Raw genomic sequence first — 17777 nt, 5'->3', positions numbered from 1 at the left:
GGCGAGCAGAAGGAGATGGCCTTCATGGTAAGCTGTTTCTGCAGGTCAGATTTGTCTTGCTGCCAGGAATGTGTTTCTGAAGGTAGCGCAGTCAGGCTAAGGACATAAGGCGGGCAGTGGACAACCTGAGGAAGTGCCATCCCACTTTGGGCCTGCCGAGAGACACAGGTGATGTCCACTGTTTCCAAGATCTCTCCTCATTTTGAGATTTTAGTGCAGTGATTCCCAAAGGGCATGGCATGCCACGCTGGTGTGACAGGAGAGGATGACAAGGGTGGCAGGAAGATTAAAGGACCATCAAAAAAACAGTCAAATGTTTCAGTGTAGTATAGTATAGTATCTGTTTTTTATATTCAAAACGAGAGCAAGAGCATCAAGTGATAAATTTGGTGCGTTGTGAGCAATTTTTCATTCCTAAAGGGTGGCACAGAGAAAAAAGTTTGAGAACCACTGCTGTGGTTGGTGAGCTGAGAGTTGGTTTAGACCCTGGGTAAGAATCCAGAGGCTGAGGGTAGTGGTATGTCAGAAGGAAACTGAATATATATTTAATTTTTAATGTACATTTTTTGTAGCTGTGTATTTTTGTAATATTTTGTTTAAGTTGCCCGTTGTTGCTTTGGTTTTTTGTACATATTTTTAATATATTAAGTGGTGTAGAAATTAAATAACCCAATCAAATCAAATAAGGTGAGCCCTGCTGGATAGGACCAGATGGCGATCTGCGTTGGGCCCCTGTGCCTGAATTCCCCCATCCTTCTCCTAGCAGGTCTGGTTGAAGGGTCAGGAGCAGGCAATTTGACAGAGCTCTGCTTGAGGACCCAGAGAGCTGCAGTCAGTCAGGGTAGATAATACCCTTTACAGATTTCATATAATGCAGTTTCCTGTGTTCCCAGTGCTTTTCTTCTGAACAGCCAAAGATCCCAGGCTAGTCAAACCACGTGGGTCTTTGCCAAGGCATTTCTTATAGCGGGGATGCTTTAAAGACCTAGGATATCCTCTCTTTATAGGAAGGGGAAACAGACTGGAGACCCATCCTTCCACCCCTAAGTTTGTAAGGGATGCGAACCTCGTGCAACCCAATATTCTGCTCTTTTCCAGTGACGAGTGTAAATGACAGCAAAGTGCCAGCTGAAGGGGAATGCCTGGTTCCAAACAGCAGCGAGGTGCCATGTGCGAATGGAGCAGCATTTCGCTACCCTGTCTCTTCTGACCCCAACGGCAGCCCACGTGGGGAAGTACCAGCTCCAGGTGTGCCCGGTTTCCATGACAACCTAAAGTCGTCTCAGGGAGCTAGTGCTGAGGGCATAGTGCTTAGGAAGGAAGTGTTGCAGTCCCTCAAACTAAGCCTTCCCATGCAAGAAACCAAATTGTGTAAGCATCTGTTTATGGCGGAGCCCCCTGTTTTTTTCTCTTGCTCCAAGAAAAGAAAAAAAAGCTCCCTCCCCCACTTTCCATTACTCTCCTGGCCTCTGCAGACTCTGTCTCCAAAGATCACTTCAAAAAAGCTTGATCTGATACTGTAATTTTGCTCTGTGGCAATTGGTGCTTGTGACTCTGTATTTAACACACTTACTTTACTTAACATTGTTGGGCTGAGTAAATGTTGCCATTAAAACACTGTTAAAAACAAAGGACCCTTATTGCTTTCCTTTTTTTTTCTTTTTGCATTCCAGTTAGACAAGTGCAAATTCAGAATAATTATATTGTATAAAGCCAGGCTTGTATTTTAACAGCTTGCCATAGGTGACCAGGAATTCCATGCAGGTGAATAAAAGTTCTGGCAGAGGAGAAATGAATTGCCTACTTGGTAGAAAGCTATATTTTTTCTACTAGAATCCTTTCCTTGGCCAGCATGAGAATACAGACTACATATATTAGTACGTATATATGTTTTTGCAGGCTGATAACTGTTTGTTGCACTTACTTGCAAGCCTGTAACCCTGCACAACACCACCTGTTTAGATAAAAGCCCCAAACACTTGAGGTTTAGCTAGTTATTTATCTGTGGGCATTTATATCTCACTTTTGAAAATGGTCCATAATATTAACGTTAATGTAATGAAACAAATATGAAACAAGCGGCATTAAAAAAAATCAATTGGCAGGGAAGAAAAGCACATAATTAAAATACTTGGGGGTGAAACATTTGCTAAGGTCAGACAAATCTCGTGGAGAGCTTTCTACAAGTGGGATGTCACCACTGAGAGTGATTGCAATAATCCGTTTTCAAATCTAACCGCGAGACCACAGTTCAGTCAACTTGTCCTGTGGCTGCCCACCCCTTCCCTCAACCCAATAAAAGCATGGCAATTAGGGTTCTGCAACAGGCAGTATTCTTAATCTGGAGGGAGCTGTGAACAAGTTGCTTGAAGAGCTGTGGATCCTAAACTGTGCACTCTTAATATCAGTGCTTACACAAGGCATTGGGGTTTGGGGCACTTTTTTCAGCTGCACGCTCACCTGGCTAAAACCGCATGCTTTGCTTATCTGCATGAATATTGTAGTAAGTCTTGAGATAGGGGTAGTCAACATAATCCCCCGCCCCGATGTTGCAGGATTCCCAACACCCATCATCCTGACTGTTGGCCACAATGGCTGGGGCTGATGGGAATTGGAATCCAGCAACATCTGGAGGCCGCCATGTTGCTTAGCCCTTGAGTTATAGAAATAAGTTTGGCATCGCCCAGCTCAGTCCTTCCACACAATTCACATATAAGCGGGACTGAAGCCAGCTTTTTATGAATGACTTATATTGGGAGATGATGCATTTCAGTGGATAGCCAGTTGGAGGAGAAGCCTGGGAATCTGGATCCAAGCCTCTGCTCAGCTCACAGTGACATGAGGTTGTCACAGTGCCTCAGTTCCTCATTTGTAAGAGACTCTGCTGACCTGACCCTTGTGGGGATGTAAAAATGGAGGATTCTGAATTTGCTTCGCGTCCAATTTGCTTTGCTTTGCGTCCAATTTAAAGCAAGTGGAATCTTCAGATGTAACCAAATTATACATTGAGGTGGGTCCTGCTGACTAGTCAAACCCAAGAGCTGGAATTGATGTCCTTGTTCCCTTGAGCTGCATCTTCTCCATGACCAATTGTTAACAATCTCACGGTGCATCCCAGAACGTCTTTCTTTGTTGGTGTCTGAGGTACTGGGTCCCATTCTGGGCAGGGTACAGAATGGGTACTGCTAAGCCTTGGTAGATAGAAGCCTCATTGGATTCTCACTAAATTAACTTCATTTCCCCCCAAAAAGCATGTAACCTTTCAGTCTAGTAATTGAAATGAAAGATCTGTCACTTTTCTGCCTCTCTTGCTGTTTTTACTTTTTCCCTAATTTTTGCTAAGAAACATACATTTCTACCCAGCCTAGTAATACACACACACATCTAAATACATAAAACCTGTCTTTCATCCTGTAGGTTCAGCCGATTCTTCTCTCCCTTTAGAGAAGGAAGAACAAATCAGACTTCAGGCAAGAAGGCGCCTTGAAGAGCAGCTCAAACAGTATCGTGTAAAAAGGCACCAGGAGAGAGTAAGAGCCTAGCAAGTGGTTTCTCTGGTGTTTATGAATTCTAATGACTTGGGAAATCCTGTAAACTGCTCCTTGGTGCTGCAAAGCATCATTTGAGGTGATGCTGTGGGGTGGACTCAGTTTGCGGAGGGGGTCACAGAATTGCAGCAGTGTGATCTACATATCCCTTTTTAAGGCCAGGAGCCTTAGCAGCTTTCACAGACAACGCGCCCCATTCAGAAGTAACAGATAGCCATGTCATGTTCTCTTGCTATATGAACAAGCTGTGGTGAACATTGGGCTTATGCAACCATCATTCCCCTATCTTCTGCAGAAGCTCTTTCTTATGGTTTGACACAAACCACAGTTCCTTGTGACATCTAAATCCAAGGAACTGTTGTTTGTTTAAAGCCTCTGTTGGTCATTAAGCCAGGATCCGATACAGTTGTACCTTGGAAACTGAACACCTTGCGAGTCGGACATTTTGGCTCTGGAATGCTGCAAACCCGGAAGTGAGTGTTCCGGTTTGCGAACGTTCTTTGGAAGCTGAACGCCCGATGTAGCTTCTGTGGCTTCCAATTGCGTGCAGGAAGCTCCTGCAGCCAATCGGAAGCTGCAGCATGGTTGTCGAACATTTTGGAAGCCGAACAGACTTCCGGAATGGATTCTGTTTGGCTTCCAAGGTACGACTATACTATGGTTTGATCCTGGCTTGTTTTCACTAATTGTAGTTATAATTAACTGCAGTACTCTGAGTTTGGAAGTGCTGTGGCTAGCCCCAGCCATAACTCTGTGTTGGGTGGCAGATGACACTACCATATCACATGGACATGCCAGTAGTGTGCTAAGTAGTGAGCATGCATTCACCCTCTTTATTCTCTGAGCATATACAGTGTGCATGCCCTAGAAGGTTACTTTCCCCTCCCATCTATATTAAAAGCGAGCGGACAGTTTGCCATTGAGGCTGATGCTTTTTTGACTTTCACTCTGGTGTGCCAATAGAGAACCTTTTGCTGGACTCCCAAGCCCTGCCGTCGTTGATCATTTGCCATGCTGGCTGGGGCTGATGGGAGTTGCAGTCCAGCAACATCTCAAGGGCCACAGGCTCCCTATTTCCGTTACATACAATCACAGATAACTGAAAACAACAGTATTTGTCTCATCAATGACCTGGTTCCATGGCTTAACTTGAATGGGTGGTCTCCTTGTGTGTCCACCTGCTGCACTCAACCAAGCCATTGTTTGGTGTAGCATGTTGTTCAAACAACACACCATGTCATGCCATGGCTCAGCTCAGCTCAATGCAACACATAGCAGAATGACTGAGGAGGAGCAGAGTAGCTGAGATTCACCCTCTCAGAGCCCACGTTCTTAGCTATGGTTTGACTTTGTGTGATGTGCAAACCAGACTGATGTCCACCCATGGATCTTTCACAAAACCGATTGGCCTGACACTTGTTTGTTCAGGTAGAGCCATTTTGATGTGTTAACCATACTGATGTGGCAGGGGTGTTTGCCATCCCTAAATCTGGTGGTGAAGGTAGAATAAGCTGTAACTTTAAATATTAAATTTAAATATAAACTTGAAGTATTACATTTAAAGTTCTCGCACTGAAAGGAGGAGACTGACTTTTGCATTCAGGAACCTCACCTTCCCTCATGGGTGGGCTCGTTCTGCTCAGAGTGGACTTTGAAGATGCTCGAACTCAGGACGAAAGGGAGAAACGTGCTAGGAGGAAGGCGCATTTGGCAAACCCTCACCGTGACCAACTCCCGCCCAGAAACCTATGTCCCCACTGTGGAAGGATGTGTGGGTCCAGAATTGGCTTCCACAGTCACTTACGGAGTCACTATTAAGACCATTTTCATGGAAGACAATCTTAGTTGGCTACGAGTGGTCGCCAAAGAAGAAGAAGGTCAACCAGATGCAGTGGACACTTAGAGCAACTCGTCCATTTTTTAGGAGGTCTTCTCAGATAAACTCTTGGTAGAGAGAGAATCAACCATTACAGCACAGAAGAACACGTTCAACGTATATTATTGCTCCAGCTCCACACAGACACAGCTGTTCATTAACCAGGTTCTTATTGAATCATCCACTTAAGTGTGCCAAATGCAGCACATTACTTACCTGGAAGGGGAGATACCTTGATCGTGGACGGTTTTCCCAGGCTCATCCGTTGTATTTCCCCGCTTGTTATTTTCCAGCAATTGGCATTCAGAGGCATGCTGCCTCCTAACAGCAGAGGTAGGACATTGGCAGCCTTTACCTCTATGAAATTGTCTAGCCCTCTCTTAAAGTCATCCATGTTGGTGGCCATCAATGCCTCCTGTGGGAATGAGTTCCATAGTTTAACTACAGTATGTGCTGCATGCAGAAGTTGTTGTTGTTGTTGTTTAGTCGTTTAGTCGTGTCCGACTCTTTGTGACCCCACAGACCAGAGCACGCCAGGCACTTCTGTCTTCCACTGCCTCCCGCAGTTTGGTCAAACTCATGCTGGTAGCTTCGAGAACACTATCCAACCATCTCATCCTCTGTTGTCCCCTTCTCCTTGTGCCCTCCATCTTTCCCAACATCAGGGTCTTTTCCAGGGAGTCTTCTCTTCTCATGAGGTGGCCAAAGTATTGGAGCCTCAGCGTCACAATCTGTCCTTCCAGTGAGCACTCAGGGCTGATTTCCTTAAGAATGGATAGGTTTGTTCTTCTTGCAGTCCATGGGACTCTCAAGAGTCTCCTCCAGCACCATAATTCAAAAGCATCAATTCTTCGGCGATCAGCCTTCTTTATGGTCCAGCTCTCACTTCCGTACATCACTACTGGGAAAACCATAGCTTTTACTATACGGACCTTTGTTGGCACGGTGATGTCACTGCTTTTTAAGATGCTGTCTAGGTTTGTCGCATGCAGAAGTACTTTTCCCCATCTGTCCTGAGTCTTCCAGTATTCAGCTTCATTGAATGTCAACATGTTCTCATGTTCTCATAAGCCATCCATGCTTCCTCTTACTCATATTTTATCTAAACTAAAAGAGCCTCAAATGTTGTAGGCTTTCCTCTCTTTTTCACCTTTGACCAATCTTTCACACCATGAAGATGATTACAATATATTTAGGGGTTCAATACCATCTGTGTTGCTTGGTGTTGTGAACAGCCTTTTACTTCTGCTTACATTTGGGGTACAAATGGGGCACGGTTCAAACTCTGCCCTCCTTCCTCTGTAAAAGAAACATATTTATAACTAGAAGTTAAGATTCATTATTATTATTTTTTGTTCCCAGGATTTAGAGCTAACTTCAAAGCCGCCATGACATTGTAATAATCACATTAGTTGGCAATGTGACAGTTGAGTTTCGGCTTTACTTTGGGATTGTTTCCCCACCTTAGCAGTGCAATATACTTAAACCAGAAGGTTTTAACTGAAACAAGCATTGTTTCTCTTTCGTGTTGTACGGATGCCAGTCCTGGTTGTTTGTGGATCTGTGGCCAGCCATGAAGATTGGAGCATTTCAGTTCATGAACATAAAAAGACCCCTGCTGGATCAGACCAAAATGTCCACCTAATTCAAGATCCTATTTCACTCAGTGGCCAAATAGACTTCTCTGGAAGGCCCATGAGCAACACTTGAAGGCAGTAGGCCTCTTCTACTGATGCAGAAGTAGGTAGAAATTCCACTTAGCTAAAGGCAATCTATTGCCCTGTTTGTGGGTTTCCCATAGGCATCTCGTTAGCCTCTTTCAGAAACAGGATGCTGGACTAGACAGGCCTTTGGTCTGATCCACCGGGACTCTACTTATGTTCACGTCCTACAGTTACTGGTAGACTTAAAATGCCTCTGCATGGTCCTTATCTGTTTTCCCACATGGAGCTAATATCAGGCAAGATCTGCTTGACCCGACTCTGCACTGGCTGCCCATTAGTTGCCAGGCCCAATTCAAAGCTGAAGCAGGTGATGGGGAGGCAGAGGTGTCATGGGTGTCTCCTCCTCCTGCTTCAACAAGCTCCTCTCCTACCTTGTCTCCCAGAACCAGCAGAGGGCAGAAACAGGTGGAGCAGTGGAAGACTGCATGCGGGCCCAGTCTCTGTTTGCCTTTGAAAAGCCATGGAGGGCTTTTTGTAGGGAGAGAGACAGGGGCTTTCAGTCTTGGCAACTGATTCATGGGTTCAGACCTACCAGGGATGAGCTGCTGTGCTCATGCAGCCAAGTCTGTGAAGATTGTGCTTTTGCTAATAGTTAACTTTAACTCTGAATGGTGTGCTTTACTGCCAGCATGTTCCTTGACACCTGTTTGTTTCTTCAAGCACTTTTCTGTACAGCAAAATAATATATCTTTGTGTGCTATTTTTACCAAATAAATGCATTTTTATGCACACTTTACCTTAGTAAATACATTTTTGTACACATGATTTGGCTGGAGAACTGCATTGCAGAATTTTGAGAAGTACAAATTCTGAGAATAGTTTCAGGACATTAAAAAAAAAAATAGAATTAGGGTTCTCCTAAAATGAGAACTGAATAGGATCTCCACCCCCATCCCTTGATGTGTTACTTGATTCTACAAATGTTTACCAAGAAATCCATGCTGAAAAGTCTCCAGTGGAAATAAATAGGGCTTAAAAAGGCTTAAATTTGACTGGGTTGTGTGCTTAGTCCCTGTTGAAAAGGGAAATTATTTGCCAGCAAAGCATAAACTTAATCCCAAACTGCTAATGTGGAAAGGTAGCCACCTGCTGGCTCTCCGAGAAATCCACAATATGCCTCTTCGCCTTTGGTTTAGTTTAGAAATGAAGAACTGGAAAGGCGGCCTGTTTGATTACTAGGAAAGTTAGATGAATTCAAGCAGTGGAACATGCACAGCTGGATACTTCTGACTGAAATCCTGCTAGCAAAATTGAGGGAGGCATAGCCTGTTATAAGCAGATTGCATTTGCCTTGATTATGCTTGTCCCTTTGCAGCTGACCATCCTCTCCCCAAAACTTACCTTGGGTCAGCAAGTGGAAATAGCAGCAGCTCAACAGGCTCATAGAGCGTAATTTTCAACTGGCCTGCAGTAGGAAAAGATGTTATGGATTCCAGAGAGTAGCATGTTTCTCCTGAGCCATTTCAGGCAGACAGCTGACAGCATGTGACATTGCTTCCAGAACATCAGCACTGGTTGCCTATATCCTACCGGGTCAGTTTCTTGTGTTGATAGACAACTGCCCATCAAAGAACCTGGGTCCAGGATATCTTAAGGGCCACCTGAGCCCTTATATCCCAGCTGAATCCTGGAGATCATATGGAGGGGCACTGCCTGTTGTCCCCCGGGGTTACAGACCAGCCTCAGAATCTCTTCCCAAAGAGCTTTGACAGGCTTCCTTGCTTTTGACTTTCAAGCTTCTCTTAAAGATCCTTTTATGCTGACATGCCTTTGCAGTTGTTTAATTTTTATTTTTTGATTAGCCAGTCACTTTAATTGTTATTTGTATTTTTTATAAATTGTGTTTTATGTTTTAACATTGTAGAACTGCCCTGACATTTTATGATATACTGGCATAGAAATACTCTTATAAATAAATCAAATAAATCCCACCCCACCCCTTTTTTGGGGTCCAGCCTCACCCTTCTTTTTTAAATTTGCTAGTGTGTAGAGGTTAGTGGAGCTTCCGCTGCAATTATTACGCAATCCTCTAGGTGTACATTGATGTACAGTGGTATTGTCTCATCAGGCATGGATAGGTTTAGAAGTGGGCATTATGATGTTCTTGGTGTAACCTTGCCTCCGTCTGTTACATGGCCACCCCTCCACCTCATTGCCTGTTCTGTGATGGAGCACAGATATGCAGGTGAGCGTCACCTGTTGAATCAAAGCCTGCCAGGTAGTTGCTGAAGCCATGGAAAATTTGTAAGAAAAGGAAATGGTCTCAACCTTAGATTAAGGGTCACCTTACATGAACTCCCAGGTGTGTTGTTGCCAGTTTAACTCTGAGCATGTGGCAGCTCCTGATTAAGCTGTCATAACACAAAGATGTGGACTGTTTGGTATGTTAAGACACCATCACAAATTCATGCACAATTTGCCTGTAGGAGTTGCTCACAAACGAAAGGAACTAACTTGCACAGAGTCACCCACTGTTGGTCCATCTAGCTCAGTACTGTCTACTCCAGAGGAGAAGGAAGTTTTAGCTTGAGGGCTTCGTTCCTTTCTGGACCATTTTGCAATGAACACATGTCAGGGGTGGATGGGGCCAGAGGTGAAAGTGGGTAGGGCTAAGAATGTAAAATGAACATTTGTACAGTAGGCTACTTTCTACAAACACAGAGCCACTATTATATGCCATTCATGCAGGCAAGGATCTGTATCAGAGTTCAAGGACAGATTCCAGCCAGGCAAAAACACCCAAGGAGGGTCCAAAGTAAGGCTAATGAGGGATGTAAGAGTGTGTGACATGGGGAGAGTCCCAAGGCCCAGATGATGATGATGATGATGGTGACATTATTATTATTTATTAGATTTGCTAGTCACGTGTTACCCAAAGGTCTCAAAGTAACTTACAATACTGTTACAAATAGATTATGCCATAACAGTATTACAGAAAACAAGAGCAGGGACTGGATCCCTCAGACCTGCCCCCCCTGCCCCCGGGCTCTTTGCCCCCCACTCTGCACTCTCAGATGTGGAAAAGTCCTCCCCTCACAAGGAACTGACAGTCTGACTTTTCCATTTCAGCTGCTGGAGGATGAACAGTGCTACATCCTGGGGGTCATCGAGAGCTGTCAGGCAGCTGAGCTCAGGGGGCTCTGATCCCTGAAGTGCTCCAAGGAGGAGACGACTCAAAAATTTCTGGTGAGTGATGGGGGGGGTGAGGGACCCCCACAGGGAGGTGGGGGGAAGGGGTTGTGCATCTGCAGGGAGGAGGACCCTGCCGGCTTAGGCCATGGGGTTGCCATTCCCCTGCAAAGCCAAGCCTGGTGTTTGGGGTCGGAGCTGATTTTCCTCCTCTGTTCTTTTGCAGGACATCTTGGGGCCCTTGGAGCACTTCAGGGATTGCCCCCTGACCCTGGCCCTTGCCTTGGAGGCCCTCCTCCAGCTAAGGTGAGTGGGGTCTTTGGCGTGGATGGGGTTGTGGGTGGGGGGCAGAACTCCAGGGGGAAAGAGCAGGCGGGAGGGAGAAGGGGGCAAGGGAGACTCTAACCCTCTCCCTTTCATCTCTGCAGCACGATGAGGCCCTGATTCACCTCGGACATGATGAGTGCCATCCTGCACAGGATGTTGGAGGCCGTGCTGAGTGGGGCCAAGGAGGAGGAGGAGGAGGAGAAGAGAGAAGTATGTCCTTTGTTTTTACTTCCCTTCACAGGCTCTTTCTTCCTCTTCGTCACACCCTTGCAGAATCCAACTCTCTTCTCTCTTTTCCCGCAGGAACTGAAGAGGCACTTCCGGCTTCTGCTGGGCAGTCTTCTTATGGAAGCACCCAACCCTGGCACCCTCCTCCACCTTCTCAGTGTAAGTGTCCCTATGGCATCCGGGGTGGTTTTAGGGTTGTCCCCCCCCCCCCATCCCTTACCCAACGGACTGCCCCATTTCTGGGGCACAGAGCCTGTTTGGCCCCCAATTTGGTCCAAGACCAAAGATGGCAACCCCTCATGGTCCAGAAGTGCCAGGGACTCCGTGGTGGGGGCAGTGGGGGCCACTTTGGCCCAGATTGGCCCCTGACTCTGAAATGCTCTTTCCTCTTGCAGGACCTCAGAGGATATGCCCTGGGGGAAAGTGGGAAGGCGCAACAACTTGCGGCCAGCAGCATCTCTTTGCTGCTGGCCATTGCCAGGAAATACCCCAAACTCAGAGTAAGTACCTTGCCTTCTTCTATTCATTTCTTTGGTTACCTCCATCCCCCCCAAGATCACATCCCCAAGTGATCTTTAGCCCAGAATTTGCGGGGTGTGTCCCTGGGGGTCAGGATGAGGCCAGAGGCTTTTTCCTGCCCCCTTTCCTGCTGCTGCCCTTCCACCTCTGCCCAGGAGGCTGCAGGGCCCAGGGAGGTCCTCTGGAACAAGGGATTGGGCCCAAGACAGAGGGAGACCCGTCCTTCCTGACTTGGCGCTGCTTCTGTGCTCTCTTGCTCCCATCTGACCCCGATTTTTCTTTCCTCTGCAGATGACAGTCGTTCGGCCAGATCTAGCTTGCTTCCGCCGGAAGCCAAAAGAAGGTAAGCCCCACACCTTGGAGACAGCACCCTTTGACTAAAGGCCTGTGGGAAAATCTCATTTTCATTTTCATTTGCATTCTCTTCTCATTCTCTTCCATCCAGATGACATTATCATTGAAGATATATAGCCGTAACTGTCTGCAGTGACGCTGGAGCGGCCAGGATCTGAGGATCAGGAAAGCACTCAGCGTCGGCTACTGGAACAGTTTGAATTGCTAGAGGACCACAGTAGGTGACTCACAGAACGGCTACACCAGTTGCAGAGCCAGGTGGGACCTGAGGGTCAACAGAGGCAGCAGCTAGAAGCCGGTGAGTGCCAGCCAGGACTGTCCAGTCGGACTCTAAAGAGAGAGTCAGGAGAGATTGCTGGAGACCCCACATAAGGGGCTCAGCAAGCACCAGCAGAGATGGCAGATTTCCAGTCTACCCAAGTTGTAAATATTGGGGGAGGCATCCCTTTTGAACTTCTCTCAGAAAGCAACTGGCTGAGTTGGTCAATAAAAATGCAGCAGTTGTTAAGGAGAGATGGACTATGGGACTGTGTTGAAACTAAGGTTTTGATACGGGACTCTACTGAGAAAAGACGGCTGGATGAAAGGGCTCGTGCCCAAATTATGCTGTGTTTGAGCAACTCTCAGTTATTGCATGTAGCAAATGCCAGCACAGCGTTTGAGTGCTGGAATTTATTAAGGGCAATGCATGTCAGAGAAACTGCTGGAACTATAATTTCTCTAACCAGAAGGCTGTTCAGGACTGTTATGAAAGAAGGTGAGAGTTTGGCAGCTCATCTTCAAACGCTGAAATCTCTGTTTCTTCAACTACAACAGAGAGGTAAGTGTTAGGATGAAACTGACCAAACCTACATTATCCTTTCAAGTTTGCCTGAAAGCTGGTTGCCTGTGATTAACAGCATGGAGAGTATGCGTCCCCGAGATCTGACCCTTGAGTATGTGGTTGGAAGATTGACCGAAGAAGCAGAAAGAAGGTCAGACAGACAGGCTGAACTCCAAGAGCGGAGGAGTTATAGCCGAGGGGGCCAGCAGCAGAATCTGCCAATGGGGCAACGCCAAGTTTGGGACTTGGCCATGGCGGTGAGGAGATGCTATAGATGCAGCCAAGCCGGGCATCTCCAACGTCAATGCAGGGCAAGACCTCCAGGAGACGACATGGAGCAGAGACAGCAATTGGCGCAGAAATGTAAGCAGAAGGGGTTCTCTTCAGGGAAGAAGAACAGGCGTTCTGCTCATCTTGGGTCTGCATTTTCTCGAGAGGAGAGGAAGATACCTCAAGGAACATGGCTGCTGGACTCTGGTAGCAGCAGGATTATCTGCAACAGTCGGGAGGACTTTAAGACCCTGGGGAAGCCAGCTGATGGAAAAGACTCAACCTATCTTGCTGATGGTCGTAGAAGCAAGATTGATGGCCAGGGAACATGTTTCCTACAGTGCTTGAACACTACTCTACCAGAGACTCTGTTTGTCAGCAGTTTGGACTATTGTTTACTATCTGTAAGCTGTTTGATTAATGCAGGGTATAGTGTTAAGTTCACGCAGGATGGTTGTCTGATAAAGAATGGAACTCCGGTATGTGGCCATGCAAAGTTGGAAAATGGGTTATATGTAATGGAGGACAAGCCTGTTAAAGCAGCCCAGGTGGTTCAGGATAATTTGCCAGTTCATAAGGGGTGTGTACATGAACTGCACAGAAAACTGGGTCACACCAATTTCCGTGTGCTTTCAGAGATGCAAAAGGTGTGCAAGAACCTAAAAGTAAATAACTGTAACTGCTTCCTAGATTGCAATGTATGTAAAATGGCCAAATCTAAGAGGAAGCCCGTGGCTTCTAAAAGTGAAAGTGTATCTAAAGATGTTTCAGAACTTGTCCATTGTGACGTGATAGGCCCTTTTCTACAGAAGACTGAAGGGGGCGCCAGATATGCTTTTCTGGTAACAGATGATAAATCACGTTTTAGTTGGTTGTTTTTGTTAAAGCAGAAATCGGAGTGTTTCCCCACATTCAGAGAATGGGTTGCCCAAGCTGAAAAGCTCTTCGCTCTCCCTGTTGTGCAGTTGCAAACAGATAGGGGTGGAGATTTTCTGAACAAACAATTTGGAGCATGGTTGCGACATAAGGGGATCACTCACCGTTTGACTAACCCTTATAGCCCTGCTGAAAATGGTCTGTGTGAAAGACGTGGGGCTGTAATACAGTCAGTAAAGGATTGCCTGCTAGTGGATGCAGGATTGGGTAACAACCATAGGCTGTTAAAAGAGTCTGTGGACTCTTTTATGCTGACAAGGGTCTGAGGAGACAAAGGGAGGTCAGAACCCTTTCCTTTTTTTTTTTTTACAAACACTGACAGGTATCCCATCGGATGGCTTCAGGGGAAGAAAAGGCTCCCGAGTAAACCCTACACAGATGCAGAGTGGAGTCCCTAAGATGGTTGGGTGGCATTTTGTAGGCCTCCTTCTGGCAACTCCAGCAGCCCAGCTGGTGCCTTATGCCTTGCTCTTCTTTCCTTTGGACCACCTCAGGGAGGCCGAGGGGGGAGGGTCTTGCTGTCTGGACACAGGGTTGACACCTTTGTTTTGCAAAAGACAGGACAGGGCAGGGGACAGAGAGAGATCCGAAAATTGTTAACATTATTTTGCCTCAAAAGATCTCATGGAATTTGGGGTTTTTCCGTTCCTTAGGATCTACTCCCTGTGTAACTCCACGTGTCAAGAAGAAAAAGAACTGGAAGAGAATGGAATAAAAATTAATAAAAAATAATGGATTATGAATAAATGCACAATAGTTACTGTCTTGAATTTCATTGTCTTATTGTCTTCCATTCATCTGGACACCTTTGTTGTTGCAGCCTGAAAGAGAATTAGCATTTTTTGCTGCTGCATCACTCTCAGGTTGACTCATGTTAAGCTTGTGGTCCACTAAGATCCCTAGATCCTTTTCCCTACCAGCAAACCAGTGTCCCTCAACTTATATTGGTGCAGCTGGTTCTTCCTGCCAAGTGCAGAACCTTAGATTGGCTACAGGTCCTCTTTGCTCACCACCAGGGAGTGACCATGTCGCAGTCAGTGCTGTGGTAGCTCCGTGTGGCAGGAAGAAGAAGAAGAAGAAGAAGAAGAAGAAGAAGAAGGGTAGGAGGAGGAGGAGTTTGGATTTGATATCCCGCTTTATCACTACCCTAAGGAGTCTCATAGCAGCTAACAATCTCTTTTCCCTTCCTCCCCCACAACAAACACTCTGTGAGGTGAGTGAGGCTGAGAGACTTCAAAGAAGTGTGACTACCCCAAGATCACCCAGCAGCTGCATGTGGAAGAGCGGGGATGCAAACCCAGTTCACCAGATTACGAGACTATCGCTCTTAACTACTACACTACACTGGCTCCCAACACAGTTCAGTGCAATCGCCTGGTGACAATCCAGTCCAGCTGGTGCCAGTGACTTGAGATCTAAGATGTCTCCAGGACACTTGAGTGTTTTGCCTTGGTAGAGCATACCATGTTTGTGACATCTGCTGGGAGGGCATTCCACAGGGCGGGCACCACTACCAAGAAGGTGTTTGCAGGCTCCTGACATCCTGGTCTAGTTCCTCGCAGAACTTGTTCTTGATCTGTGTATCAGAGTACACAGAACGTAAGCACTCAATATGTTAACCAGAATGGAGGTAGTTGAGAGATGGAGAGAAGGCAAGCATTCTGAGCCCTCAGCTAGCAGTTCTATCAGAGACAGAAGGGAGTCCCTTGCTGCAGATCTTAGGCCATGAATCTTTGGGATGCCCTCCTTGCCACAAAAGGTGTAGCTCTCTCTGAGGCTGCCATTCAAAGCAAGTCTTGTCTCCTGTTCTTTGTTTTAATATTTATTTATTTTTTGTGCACAACTGTGCATATTCTGTATATATTCTGTATATTTTTATTTTTTACATAGGGGAGTAGTTAGGGTTAAGTGTAGGGTTTAGGGTGGATTACGAGTCCACCACTCTTAACCACTACACCACACTGGCTCGCCCCACTCTTATATGGAGGTGCCAGAGACAACTTGGGACCTTTTCCCTGCAAAGTATAAACGCTACATCTCTCTCTGAGCTAAGCTGCGTAGCAATTATATGAACTGGAACTAACAGTCCTCTCTTGATGGATCATGAAGGTTTCATTAGAAATTGAGAGGAAGGGCATGGCCTCTGCTATGTAAGTGTGCCAAAGCATTCTAAATGAATGCTAATGTATTCCTTTCTCTCCTACTTATATCCAGCCCACCTTTTTTTTTATTATTGCAAAAATGACCAAGGCAATCCAAGCATCTCTTAACCTGGGAGTAAACCCCAAAAGGACTTCTGAGTAGATATGGTTAGGACTGTACCATACTACATTTATTGAGGCATAAGTCCATTTCAATAGATGCATGACAATTTATTTGAGAGGATTACGATGCTCTCTACTGGCCACATTTTGTAGCACAAGAGGCATGAATTTGAGAGTGCAGGAATAGTTGGCTGTAAACACAAGTCAGGGCTGGTTCTGCCATGAGGTGGATTGCCTCAAGCGGCAAATTAAAAGGCAACAAATTATTAGTTGTTAAGATGACAATTTCAATACCCCATTTGGGGAGGCTGTGGATTTATTGTTTCAGAACCAAAAGGTCATGGGTCATCTTAAAACATAAATTCTAGCTCTTTCATATATTCTACCCATGGTATATACACATGGTATTTTCCACTTGACTCATTTGATGAATGCCAGTGAACATTGCCTGGTTTCTGTGGTGCAGTTTATTTAGTCCTTGTAACTGTTAATCAAGCACTTGGTTGCTCCATGCTGTAAAAAGGAGATGGGGATGAATCAATTTAGCAAAAACCAGCAACCAAAACTCAGCCTAAACAACAACACCAAAAGGGAGCCAAGTCCAAGGTGCTGAAGACCAACTTATTTGAAAAACACTCCACTAAATGTATTGTAACATAATGAGTTTCAAGTGCAATTGTTCTTCATCACAGGAAAGAATAAAGTGTTCTCTAATTTTCAATATATAAATTCAATAAATAATAATAAGAATTTTAAGGTCATATATATATATATATATATATATATATTCATAACTGTATATATAAACCACATGTCTGAAACCCCACAGAAGAGTTCCTGAACAAATTGACCTCAAATATTTCTCTGCAAGGTCAAAGTGGGAAACCTCCCCATTGTCTTTCCTCACAAATCCTGTCCTCACAAATCCTGTCTTAAGGGCACATTCAAGATATGAACAGGGTGTGAGCCTGTGACCTGTAACCTAGATTCAGGAATTACCATATTTTTTGCTCTATAAGACTCACTTTTTCCCTCCTAAAAAGTAAGGGGAAATGTGTGTGCGTCTTATGGAGCGAATGCAGGCTGCACAGCTATCCCAGAAGCCAGAACAGCAAGAGGGATCGCTGCGCAGTGAGGCTGGCTCACATTCGGAGCATCAACACAGAAAGGAACAGAAAGAAAGCAACACAAATATTTTGATGGAAGTGTCTTAGGAAAGCGATTTTAAATCATGGACACCTAGGTTCTGAAAATGGTATTGCCTGTATTGGTGTGAGTGATGGGGTCCCATGGCACAAATTCCATGTGGTCCCAGTGCAAAGGAAAAGAGCTAAGATCTTCTCCCTTACTATAATGTCCAAACAAGATGGGATGGGGAAGAAGAATGATAGGTTTGTGGAAGTGTGCATGCACACGAAAGCTCATACCTAGAACTAACTCAGTTGGTCTTTAAGGTGCTACTGGAAGGAATTTTTTTATTAGGTTTGTAAGGAGTCTTCAATAATTTTGCCAAGGAAATTCTTATGGTTCAGGGCCTCATGCTATTAGCCTTTCTTGTACATGGAGATCCTTTATGAAATGCATTCAGGCCCATCAAACAAATCTGTACTGAGATACACACACTGTATCACCATTTTTATTGCTGGAACTGCTCTGAATCTGACTTCAGGAAGAACGCGTTTTAACTGCGCAGTGTCCTGGAATAGACACTCTGCATTGGGAAAGAAGGGAACTGAGTTCCCTCCCATTTCCCACTTTCCTGATGTTCCAAATGACCAG

At 45.5% G+C, this 17777-nt stretch overlaps 1 long non-coding RNA gene across 1 annotated transcript; it reads left to right on the top strand.

Annotated features, from left to right (window-relative positions):
* Positions 1 to 11227: 11227 nt before the first annotated feature.
* On the top strand, positions 11228 to 13469 carry LOC309330280. Its single transcript, XR_014151406.1, has 3 exons — positions 11228 to 11332; positions 11643 to 11694; positions 11797 to 13469. It is a non-coding gene; the product is annotated as an uncharacterized lncRNA (long non-coding RNA).
* Positions 13470 to 17777: the final 4308 nt, after the last annotated feature.

This window comes from Podarcis erhardii (assembly GCF_964252035.2).
Source record: "Podarcis erhardii genome assembly, chromosome: 15".
Lineage (NCBI taxonomy): Eukaryota > Metazoa > Chordata > Lepidosauria > Squamata > Lacertidae > Podarcis > Podarcis erhardii.
The sequence above is the reverse complement of the archived record's forward strand: the minus strand, read 5'-3'. Positions and strand labels throughout refer to the sequence as shown.